Consider the following 10,486-nt stretch of genomic DNA (forward strand, 5'->3'; position numbering starts at 1 on the left):
GGAAAGTAAGAAAGAGAGATATACATATAGTTATTTTCTGAGTGGCAAATAACCAACTAAAATATTTCTATTCACAGCGAGTGCGGTAGCCACAGTCACTAAAAAGCCTCCTACACTCAAACACACAGAGAGAGACACAGAATCCTTTGTCTAACAGGAAAAAACAGAGCTGAGTAAACAAAAGATCAAGACGACAAATGGACAAGACAGACATAAAAAGTTCAACCATTTAAAATGTGCCCATATCCTCAAGCCTTTAAATATGTTTAACATAGCAACTTTTAATTGATCTGACAATGAGAATGAAGTTCCAATAATGCCTTAATTGAAGCTATACACAGCTAGCTATTTCTGTGCATATCATTATAGTGTGTTGCAGAAGCCTGTGCCATCTTCACTTAATTTAAAGTGAAAGCTAATTATTTAGATGTTGATTTGTAAACCTACACTCCTCGAGGAACCTTTGTAAAGGCTCTATTACACTAAAATAGTGTGCATGTGTTTAAGCGTGTGTGTGTATTCAGTGCAGAGGTTAACCTCTTCCTTTTCCGCCCTAACAAGGAATGGTCAGAGGTCGCGATACAAATGAAGGGAGAGAGGGAAGGGGGATGAAAGGATAAATTGTAGGAGGAGGCAGGGAAGGGAGACGCTAGATTGATTGGATGCCAGATGTCTAATAAGGTCTATAAATAACCATCTGACAGCACACAGCGGAGTTTGGGCAATGTCACAAAATCTGGTTTCATTACTAAGTAACAATAATATTATTTGTGATATTGATGCATTTGATCTATAAAAGCCATCAAACATTTTACCAGACATTAAGCATTATTGTAATTATTCTTTCACTGAATACGAAAGTAAATGCACATTTAAAATAAGTAATTTTCAGTGATAAAGTTAAAAAAAATCATTTGTTTTGATGACTGAATACACAGAAACCTGCATCAGAGTTGCAAATAAGAGAGCTAAGATGCGATTCAGCATGACTTTCAATACTGATATTGATGTTCAAAACCATTCTATCTCCTGTCACAGTATATTTACACACCTGTATGGAGTCATTCATGAAATGATGCCAAAGTGTTATTAATCTGTCTTTGTCTCTGAAAATATATGTTTAGAGTTTGAAATCTGACATTTGAGAAAAGTCGTGCAGTCATTTCTTTTGAATAGTAGCTCAAATTTGGGCAATAGCTCAGACAAAAGACCAGATCAGCTTAAATCTTCTCACCGTGAAAATCTCATTAGCACTTTGATTGTATTTGCACTTTCTTGAGTCAGATGTTAGCATAGCTCAAAGGGTTTCCGTTTAAAATCTACATAAACTTATCTGCCCAGGAAGTAAAAGACAGGACTGAATAGTATTTCTACTTCCTATCTCCCTCACTCGCCACTTTCTCCCTGTCTGTCCTCCCTCCATCCATCTCTGCACTTTCCTTTGGTTTGCGTCGACATTCTTCTCTATCTGATAGCTGTAGTCTTATCAGTGTGGAGGTGCTGCGTAACGAGCAGTTCCAAACCTACACCGTATAACAACAACACATTCCTGCCTGGTGTGTGGAAGTGAGCGTCAGTGCCTGCGTTTCATTCAGATATGTTTCAGTCTGCGCCTGTGTCACAGGAAAATAGAAAGAACGGGTCTGTTTTTGCAAGGTGTGGGTGTATGTTTCTAGAGATATGAAGGTGATGCAAAAACGTGTGAGTGCGTGCTTGGTGTGGACACATTCCTCTTCGCCACTTCTAAACCCGGCTGACTCTGCTCTGAAGGCCAATCAAAACAGGCATAAATCGCGGTGGGATATAAAAGCCAAAGCTGGGAAGAGTATGCGCCTGTGTGTGTCTGTGTATGTTTTGTGTGTGTGCTTATGCACACAAATGTCGGTGTGATACAAGAGAAACACTTTCAACTTTTAAGGTCCTTTGACTGAAAAAAGAAAAAGAATCGGGTCTTTTTTTTTTTTAAATTACAGTGAATTAAGCTTAGCTGATATCTGTCATTCTTAAAAAATATCATAAAAGTACCATAAGTTCTGAATATTTTACAATAAAAGAATAATTATGATACGGGACATTTAATCATAAACAGGCCACACAGGGCACGAAACCCATAAGAAATCATTTCAGAAGAGAGGAACCTTTAATGAAAGTAGGCACTTGTTAAATGCTCTGACACAAATTTGAGCTGACTTTACCCCGTTCAACTGCCAGCATGGATCACTGGCTAATTTACTGCATGTTACCTGATCCACTGGGGGAATACCATCACAGGTGTGGGGGAATATGTGTGTTTGACTGTGGGTGTGTGTGTGTGTTACAGAATCTAGGGTAATACTATTACCCTATCAGCGTCTCATTTCCACCCCCAGTGCTCTACCTGTGATGCTATCTGTTCCATTTATTAAGATATGATTACAAACATGCAGGCTCTCTGCCTGGTATGAGAGGTGCATACCTCAGTGTGTGTGCTTCCTTTCATCTCTGCCAGGAGATTTCCTCATGGTAGCCTGAAAAAAACATATATATTAAATATAAATATTAAATTATATTCAAAATCTAAATTAATTATAATATTACAAATATTTGTTCAATGTGCTTTTATTGTAGATGACAAAAAAAAACACAGTTTTGCTGTGTGGCCACTCTTATTCTAAAGTAGGGAGAGACTGCTTCTTTCACTTCAATTGCTGTGGTGGTAATGGCACATTAAAATAGTTTACATTGTTTGAATCATGACAACCTATAATGCAACAACTTGACCTGTATTTTTACTGTTGAATGTTAAAATGTTAAAAAATGTAAGTTGAGTAATTTCCTGATGATAGTCAGAACTCTAACAGTAAACTTGCTCACAGCCACTTCATTAGGTACATCTGTTCAGCTGCTTGTTAACAGAAATATCTAAGTGACAGGAACTCGGGTATATAAACATGGTCAAAATGAGCTGCTGAAAAACGAGACACGTGTCCACATGATCTTGAAGACAAAAGCATCAGAATGGGGAAGAAAGGTGATTTAAGCGACTTTGAATGTGGCATGTTGTTGGTGCCAGACGGGCTGATCTGAGGAATTTCAGAAGCTGCTGATTGGATTGGAATTTTCCCACACAACCATTTCTAGGGTTTACGGGAAATGGTTCTGTGGGAGTTCTATTGGTGAAAATACTGTGATGATGTCTGTGGTCAGAGTTAAATGGCCAGACTGCTTTTGATCTCAGTTTATGCAGAACACACAACACGTGCTCCATGTCACAAAGCGGAAATCTTCTCAATCTGGTTTCTTGAAAATCCCGGTGAGTTTACTGTATTCATGTAGCCTCCACAGTCACCAGGTCTCGATGTGACAGAGTAATTTTGGAAAAAGAGGAGGTTTGCATCATGGATGTATAGGCGACAGATCTGCAGCAACCGTGTGACACAATGATGTCAGTGTGGACAAAATCTCTGAGGAATGTTTCCAGCACATTGTTAGATTTCTGTCACAAAGGATTTTGTATTGTATTTTTAAACTTATCCAACCATATTAGGAAGGTGTACACGCTGCATGTTAGATAAAGATCATACATCAGTAAATAGATCACAGATTAACCAGAAAAAACGGAAAGAAACAGAGAAGATGATGTTTACAGAGGTTTACAGAGGAAAGTGAAAGACAGCCCTGGTTGTCTGGTTAAGGTAGAGTGTGTAAAAACCAACATTTGATAGTTTTCAGTCCCAGAACTCACTGTCAAGCACCCAGCAGAAGTATTCAGGTGAGGACAGAGATTCAGGAAAGGAAAATTCTTTGTTCTCCCTCATGAAAAAAAGCTCTTTTCTACCCCTGAACAAAATGTAATTGCCCTAAAGCGAAACACTGAACCCAAGGGTGCTCCGGGGGAGCTGCTCTGTGGTCAACACTACAAGATTACACTTGAACTGGTCAGCTCCCAGGTGTGCATACGGGTTTGATGTCTGACCCTTGTTCCTCTGTGAATATCCTCCAGCCATTTCTGGAATGGAGAATGGGGGCAGGGCAAAGGTCACCTTCAACAAAATTAGACGTTGATCGGGCTGATTTCCAACACTTTTGTAAGCTTGAGATTGAAGTACACATTTTTTGATTTTGATATCAAAACATCACAATTTCTTTTTCTGATAGGCCTCAACTACCTCTAGCACCTCCTGCGAAATAGACAAAAGCGTTACATGCCACCTCAACAGTACTTCATACTTTATACTTTCATTTACTGCACATAGTTAGTTTATTCTAAGATGGTTAATTGTCCCCATCTTTCATCAGTGTGGACAAATACAGATGGCAGTTGAGCAACCAAGCAGTTATGTAGTGACAAGTGAACATGACAGCTGTAGACAAAGATTTCAATCAATATACCACAGCTGCTGAGACGGATTTTAAATCTGAGACATTTGGTTTGATTCTTGAAACTAAATGTCCAAGTCTAACTGCTTGCCCCATTTAAATATCATAATCATTTTAATTAGTGCTTTCAACAGTACAGAGAGAGAACAACTACTGGACAAATGCTTTTATAGTACTTCCTATGTAAAGATTGCTTTTACTATAACTGCCCCAGCGTAGCGTCATGACCCGACCTGATGTAAGCATTTACTCTGATAACACTCACAGCCAAGTCTTTGAAGTTAGAAAAGAGGCATGAAAGTTTTACCTTTTCTATGTGCTTTATGGTTTGAGAAATTTAAACATGATTTCAGTTTCTGCTTGAAATAATAGAGTGACTGATCTCTAATGAAATAAGTCTAACTAGGACTTTTTTTTTTCACTCCAACGATCCTGAGACGTTGAAGTCATAACATCAAAGCAACCAGCCTGCTGGTAAATGGCAAGACCAACTCACCAGGAGTCTCCCATGGCAGGACACACACACAAGTGAACATGAACGGCTCCACGCTGCTTGCTTATCTCTGATCCGCCATCTCCCTTCCTGTGGTTTGGATCTGATGAAGCCGAGTACTTCAAAGTTTGTGTGTGCGCTCGTACTGTATGCGCCGTATATGTGTGGATGTAATGGAAAGCACCTGCACTCATTGAGGCGGGGAAATATTTCGTGTGAAACAATGAGGAGACGCGGATGGATGAATGACTGGATTGATGGAAAGATTTTTGAAAGGGATGGAGGAATGAATGGAAATATGTCATGTGTTAATCTGTAAAACAACTTTCACAAAGTAGTTTCCTTGGTAATGCTTTGGAAATAAATTAGATTAGACCGATAGATGGAGAAAACAACACAGAAAAATCCATATTGGGGGGTGGGGGGCTTCGTGAGGATAGAACAAGGAGATGAATTGTGTTAAAAGTGAAAGGTAGAAAAGCCGTGGTAGAATTGGTAGGGTGAATGGAGGGATGAAAAGAGTGATGGGGAGGGGATGTGGGAGATTGAACTAGGGATAGCAGTGATCAGATAAAGTCAAAATAGAGATGAAATTATAGCACACAGGAGGGAAGAATAAGGAAGAGAGGATTTAAATGTCTGAGAGGACCATGCATGCACAAGTCTGAGAGGTGGATCAAGGGACAAGGGGAGGTTTGAAAGAGGGATGGGAGGGTGAAGAGGATAATCCAGAGTTGCAAAAGTAAATGTGAGGTGGGGTGACAGGCAGATTTCAGCCAGAGTAAGTAAGTTGATTGGAGGATAGTTTAAGAGTTTAAGGTTTGTGGACAAAAAGCAATGTTTTGTGGTCAATTTTTTATCCTTGTTTGCTTTATTTTACAGTTAATGCAGGAAATACAAAGAAGAGAAAGAGCTAGTCTTTTGCCAAAGGTCAGTTCACAGTCCTGGAAATATATGGGATGTTCCAAAAAGGCTGTGGGCCACAGTACATACTTAAAGCCATTTTCACACAAAGGCTGATCCTTGCACCATGCCAGATAGCCTCCATTTGGCACCCAGGATTGCTCGTTTTTGCTCGTATAATTGTACTCTTGGTGCTCTTGTCCCTGTTTTTTAAATTTATGTCAAACTGAAAAGAGTGTATCGCCTCTCCCTGTTTGTGTGCCTCCCTCTTTCAACACACATCATCACAATGTGATTATTTCAGTGGAACGGGTCGAGAATCAATTTTTCCTGATGTTTATTTGGGCCCTTTTTGCCCGCGCTGAAACATGCTGTTACATCCATCCATCTTTATTTATAAAGCACTTTAAAACAACCACAGCTGGCACAAAGTGCTATACATTGGAACTAAAAAATAAAAATACATAAGCTATAAATAAAAACCTAATCAAAAAAGGCCAAATAACTAAGAGGAAAAACTCAAAGCATTTCATTTTTATCCTCGTAACTTTCCAGAAACAGCTGCAACCGTTCAAAGACTGACAGCATGCTCAGACTTTGTGACGTTTGGGTGCAAATGTGCTAAAAGTTTAGATAACTGAACAAAAGCTTCTGCTAGTATTAATACGTGGAGTAATTGATGATAAATTTGTATTGCTATTCTTGTAGGAACATGAAATTAATTAATTGCCATGCAATGAGTTAAATATACAGAAAATCTCTAGACACTATACAACCTTAAATACATTTCAATTAATCACATCAGTAAGTTTTAAGGTGATAAGTGCAATTTTTGGTTCAGGGTGATAAATTACCTTGTTATTATTTTTATTATTATTTCATTTACATATTTAGGTATTTAATGACTTCAAAGCATAAAACTTGTGAATTCTGTCTTTTACTTTTGTATTTCTCTTCCAGATGTTGCACGCCTTTGTGTTCAGAATGAACATGATGTTTCCCAAAGTGCAAGTTAATAAGAAAGTAAAACTGTGTAGTAGCAGTCTTCTTTTCTCATGGCAAAATTTAACTGATACAGTTAAAGATCAGTGGAAGTGTGTGAGTCACAGACTCGATTATTGTGATGAAATGGATGCACGTCCAAACAGTGTTTTCTTGGGGGTTGTTGGTATGTTTGTTTTAGAGTGAGAGAGTGAAAGACAGATGGAGGGGATGAGCGTGAAAGGGCTCGAAAGCAGAAATATTATCCAAAAAGTAAGCGGGAATAGCTAAATAACAAGCATTCATCTGACAGAGCAAGAGAAAGATCCTTCAGAGAGCGGCTTATTAGATTTCACTCGACTTTGCTTTTAAAAGCCAGGAGTTTGGGACAAAATTATATGTTTCAGAGCACTGTTAGCAAAAAAATCTGCACGGAGTAGCAAAAGTAAAGACATTTGTCTCAAATGTGAAGTGGGCCGGCTATTCATTTTGAGCAGAAACCCATGTAATTTACTGCCTCCCTAAGCACAATGTAAACTAAATTACAGGTTGTAATACAATGCATGGCTTACATTGATAACAAGGCCATTCAAATACAGGGGGAAGAGTCAGAGGGCTGGCGCATGCCCATGTGCAAGCACACAAGTCTTTATCACATGTACACACACAAATCATTGTCGGGTTCACACAGACGCGCTAACATTTTCTACAAATGACTATTTCGGCTCGGCTCTGTGATAATCTTTGCATTAGTTTACCGAGGCAAGCAGAGGAAGCCCAGCTCTTCACAGTTTCAGCCACACATTTGTTAAAATTATTTAGGAGTAGAGAAGGAAAAAAGTTTACACTGCTTTGCCTGAGCCCTCAATTTCCTTTCCCAGGATATTAATGAGGAAATGACACACACTTGTAAAGAAAGAAAGAAAAAAGGAGAAAAGAAAGAACGAGAGAAAGAACGGATGGAAGTTTCAGGGGGACGAGGGCTGCTGATTAATCCCGCTTTGACTTGACTCTGCTGGGAATTCCATCAAAAGGACAGAGAAAAGGGGATTTTAATTGCTGTTCCCTCGACGTTTCCCAAAACGCTTACCTACCTCCACCAACCCCACCACTACTACCACCACCCACCCTTCTTCCCCTTTTCTTCACCATCCCGGTAAGGGGGGGTCGCCTGAAATCCAACAGGCTTCTTATAGCACACACACACACACACCAAGAATTACTTTCAGATGTGCACTGAAAGCAAAGGAAGGTGTGTATGTGTGTTCTTAGTGCCGCCTCACCTTCTATGGCCTATGTGTACTCCCTGATTTTTATATTAAAACACATGTTTACCTTACTGCCACGTGTGTCTGAGTGCTAGTGCCACCTGCACTTGGTTATACCGTGGTTCAAGATCCACACGTAACAGAACCATTTATAATATCTTGATAACCTAAAACAAAGCCTTGACTGTTTTATGTGAGATAACTCTGCCTGTGTGGATAAAACTGCCGGTTGAGTATGTTCATGTCACTACTGGTGGATGTGTTTCATCCCTCTCCAGTCTAGGGACCCATCAAAGGTACGTCAAAGAAACCCTGTGGCCCCCTAATAAAAATAAAGAATTGTTATAGTTTTTTTTAACCGACCAGTTAGCTAAATCAAAGAATGTACTTAGTGTGTCATCCAGGAGTTTAACTTTATGCCGCTTGGGAGACCAGATCAGTGAGCTAAACCATTTAAAAATAAAAGGCATCTCCTACCTTCTTGGATACAATCACTGCTATATATCCATAATCTATCATAACAAAATCATTCCAAGAGTTGTTTCTCCTGGGTACAAAATAAAAAAATAACATTGACGATGTCAGCAGGGTTGTCTCAGGCTGGGTTCTGAGACTCCATTAGCTGAAAGAAATGTGAGCATTTACTGGATAGTGGGAAAATACCATGATGGCAAATAGCATTGTATACATACAACAGACTTTTATCTAAGCAAGTTCTCCATCTCAGGGTAAGAGAGGGAATCAAATCTATTCCAGCTGATATAGGGCAGGCAACCAAGTACAACCAAGACAGGTTGATAGTCCCATCACAAGACCACACACTCTGACATCTAAACTTACATCTATGCATGTCTTCACACTAAGGGAGGAAACCCAAATAGGAGAAGGGAGAAAATACAAACACCAAGTAGGACCCAGCTTGCTATGAAGCAACAGCACTGATGCATCACTATGCCAGCCCTGTTAAATACCACATTTCCTACAATGACTCCAAACAAGGACTTCAAGTGTCCAACCCTGGAAATGTCACCTTTCAGTATCATAACGTTTCAAAGTGTGTTACTGTTCTCATAATTTGGCACCATGCCGAAGAAATAATATTATGTGTTTGACTTATCATCATTTTTACAAGTAAAACTTGAAGTAAATCAAACTCTTGGAATATGTCTTTTCCACTGATTTAAAACAGTTTTTCACTGGAATGATTTCAGGGTGCACTGACATACAATTTTATAACAGCATTGCAAGCCAAAAAGAAACAAGTAATTATAGTGGCCATGGTACAACTGCAGGCATTGCTGTATTTAATTATATTCAGACAGTCTTGCACAAAAATGAAGGGGAATTCCCCGTGAAATAATAAAACTAAATTAGCCCAGAATTGCAAAGTGTGTCTCTGTTTGGTTATGTTACTGTAATATGTTTAAAGTTTGGAGGAATTAGTCTTAGTCAAACTACTACACACTTTTATTACTGTGTTTCTAACCTGCAGAGTACAATTATCCTGTTTTAATAAGTGAAACAGAGGAAACTGAAATGCAATCTCATAAGCCTCATAATCTCATAACTAATTGAACTCCAGACATTAGGAGACTGTCCTCACATTGTGCATAAACCCAAAGGTTGTTTGTTCAAGTAGGTTATCATTAGTTATGCACAAGTGATACAGCTATACGATAACACATATTTAGAAGAAGCCCTTAAAAACTACCTTTATGTTCAAATTACAGCACCATTTGGTGTCTATACCCAGGGGTGCACATAAGTGGTCCACAGGTCCGCATTCGCTGTCAAAATAAAAGACGTGCACCAGATAAGAAGCTGCAACGCGCGTTTGCGTACATAAGATTTTCTGGAGGAGGACAGATATTTCTTTAGAACTCTTAAAGATGTCGAAGAAGCAAGCTCCTTTAAGAAGTTACTTCGGTGAAAATCCCACTCTAGCAGACAAAAACAGTGCCTTTTATATGGACGCAAACACGCGTTGCAACTTCTTATCTGGTGCGCGTCTTTTATTTTGACAGCGCATGCGCGCCTGCGGACCACTTATGTGCACCCCTGTCTATACCAGTAATGATGGGAACAAAGAATGAAGAGTTTTGATTGTGTTACAGAGCCACAGCTTGGTGGTTAGTACTGTTGCCTTAAAGCAAGAGGGTGCCCTGGGTTCAAACCCTGGCCAGGGTGGGGCTTGTGTGGGTTTCCTCCAGGAGCTCCAGTTTCTCTCGCTAAGTCAAATCATTAAAGTTGATGCCTTTACAGTGGCTGCCTGCTGCACCTAATGCCTTGGAAAGGGCTAAACGCAAAGAATAAAGTTAACTACAGAAATTATTAAATAACAAATTATCAGTGAGCTCAGGGTGGATAGATGGGTGGAGAAAACATTTGACTCTAACACGGGGTATTACTGTTTGCATTTGGTTAAATTTCTTGGTGTTCAAGGCTAACACCATGACTGCCTAAGGTGACATGATTGTCAATG

The sequence above is a fragment of the Mchenga conophoros genome, linkage group LG2, assembly GCF_057382185.1.
Source record: "Mchenga conophoros isolate Kocher_MC1m ecotype Shallow Benthic linkage group LG2, M_conophoros_male_GT1.1, whole genome shotgun sequence".
Taxonomy (NCBI): Eukaryota; Metazoa; Chordata; class Actinopteri; order Cichliformes; family Cichlidae; genus Mchenga; species Mchenga conophoros.